We start from the raw sequence: 2552 nt of genomic DNA, 5'->3' as shown, positions 1-2552 counted from the left end.
CCGTTGGCTGGGGTTCCCTAGACACAGGGCACAGAAAGCAGTAACAAGAAACCTTGGTTGGTTCCTTCACGTCTCCTGGCAACCAGTTTCGAAATCCATTAAGACCCAAGGAATTCGTGATATAGTCGTGTTCTCTTTTCTTTCCTTCGTTCTTTCCTTCCTTCCTTCTTCCCTCCCTTCCTCTTTCTTCCAAGGGTTCAGGGAGGATTTAATTGCTGTGAAGTGCTAAATCTCAATTTCCAGTGTGTGGGAATTACCCTGTTTGTGGAATTAAAATTTTATACACATGCCTCTTTTGCTACTGATTAGGAGCCCTAATGAAATAAATGAGAGTTCCTGCAGGGGTTGGAAGGGCCTACTTGAAACTTTAGGGATCATGGAGCATAGTCTGCAATCTAAGTGACCAAGAGAGTGAAATGTTATCCATAATCACATTTCCCGTGCCGGAAAGAGCGTCAAGGAGGTGCTTTAGATGGCAACAGGCGCTGTTGCTTGAAGTTGTCACGTCTCCTGAAATCCCAATTTGCCATTTCACCGTCACAAATGAAAGCGATTGCCCTTGGGGGCCCCCGTGTTTAAAAAGAAAAAAAAAAAAGCAAAAGAAAAGAACAACCAACAAGCAACCAACCAAATGCGGCGCCTGGGAAGGTGGCACCGGCGTTAGCAGTCGGCTTCAAGTTTCTGCCGAAAGAGGGCGTTCGTCTAAGACTAATAGAAATTCATGGACCCAGACACCCAGTCAGTCTAAGGAAAGTCCATTTAAAATCATTTTTAATTTATCTTAACTTGTGGCACTTAAGTATCAGAATTGCCCAGTTCAATGTAGCACGTTCACACTGCAAATGACCTCGGTGTGTTGTCACTTTCAGCGGGTCAAGTTCCATTCGGACCTGCCTTGTAGCGCGGCGGACTTCCGCGAGGCTTCTCTGGCCGCGGACTTCACGGCCGTTTCCATCCTTGTCTCCACTGCCGTTGTGGCTGTGACCAGTGGCAAACCGAGGTCTCCGACACAGGACCTTTCTCGCCAGCGCAGAATCCCGAGCGCAGTGTCTCGCGCGCCGGCGACGAGAAGTGGTTCGAGCAGAGGGTGGTGCTGCTGCACCCAGGGGACCCTCGGGTGACGATTTAGGGAGGTCTCTTTAGTTACCTGGTTTGGCGAACAAAACCCCGAGGACGCCTCGGAGATGCTTTTCAAGCTATTCGCCACCTCCAGAAGCCGAACTCTTCGCTCGCCTTTGGGAGCAACAAGTTTCGCTTTTCTGCTTGCAGCGCGCCGGCTGAGGGACTTTGCGCGGGGACACTGGAATCCTGGAAACGCTACGACTCCAGCGCGAGCCCGCGTGGCCCAGGGGGAGGACGCGGGCGCGTGGCAGGGGAACGCGGGGTAAGGAGGGGTGTAAGTAACGCCTCGGCTAGGTAGGAGTTCGAGGTCCTCGATCGAGCCGTCGGCCCTGGGACCTTGGACCCTGTTCCCTGACCTTGCGCCAAGGGACCAAGAAGGTCGAGTGCCCGCCGCGAGTTGGCTCTTCAGGAGAGAATTTGGCCGGAGTGAGAAAGAGGTGAGAGTGAGCGGGACCTATGGAGTTTTGCAACGAGACTACAAATTTCTAGGACCACTCCCTTCCTCTAATCCTGTTGTTTTTTTGCACTGTGTGTGTGTCTGTGTGCATTCTTTACTATTAAACACATTTCCCTGCGTAAAGCCTGGAGCTGGGGAAAGCTCTGCCGCTTGCGCGGCCAGGGAAAGGCGGGGGACCCCAGGGGTGGTGCGGAGTGGTCGGGGCTCCAGCTGGTGCGGACGAGGGCGACTGCGGCTTTAAGGACAAGGCCGGGAGGTGGCTGGGAGTTGTTGGGGTTATGGACCCGGGAGGGGTGGGGAGGTAGGGGTGCGGGGAGGAGCCCTGATGTAAGAATGTTAATGAAGGCTCCCCCAGCCCAGCCCCCACCACTCCCCACCCCCACCCACCCCACCCGCTGGAAATACAAGCCCAGCCTCGGAGCGCCTTGTGTGGTAACAAGCTCCGCCGCTGCCACGCTATTTAAACGCGGACTATGGATCCAGGAACCGGCGCTAATCAATGAGATCAAATGCGGGGGAGATGCACCGTCAATTACAAGCACTTGGACAAGTCTAACTTTTTTTCTTTTCTTTCCTTTTTTTTTTCTCCATAAGCAATCTTAGCAACGCCCAAATAAGAAGCCACCTCTAAGCAAAATAGTATATATAAAGGGAGGGCAAATATATATATATATATTTATAATTATATATATATTTATATATATAAATATATTACAGGCGTACAGGTTAACACGCGGTGAACTTTTTCTTCCTTTTCTCTTTCTCTCTCTCTCCCTCTCGTTTTTAAACGAGTGACATTGCAAAGAAGGACTCTTCCTCTCTTTTGTTAAGTTAGTGAAAGGGGTATTCTGCTTTCTTAGAGCGCCCAAGGGGGCGCAGGGACTTTGGAGAGCTGAGTGAGGAGCAAAGAGGAAGGGTGGGCGGGGGGCCGAGGGCGAGTCGGCGGCGAGGGCAAGCGCTTTCCGGCGGCACG

This window comes from Suricata suricatta, chromosome 6 (assembly GCF_006229205.1).
Source record: "Suricata suricatta isolate VVHF042 chromosome 6, meerkat_22Aug2017_6uvM2_HiC, whole genome shotgun sequence".
Taxonomy (NCBI): Eukaryota; Metazoa; Chordata; class Mammalia; order Carnivora; family Herpestidae; genus Suricata; species Suricata suricatta.
The sequence above is the reverse complement of the archived record's forward strand: the minus strand, read 5'-3'. Positions refer to the sequence as shown.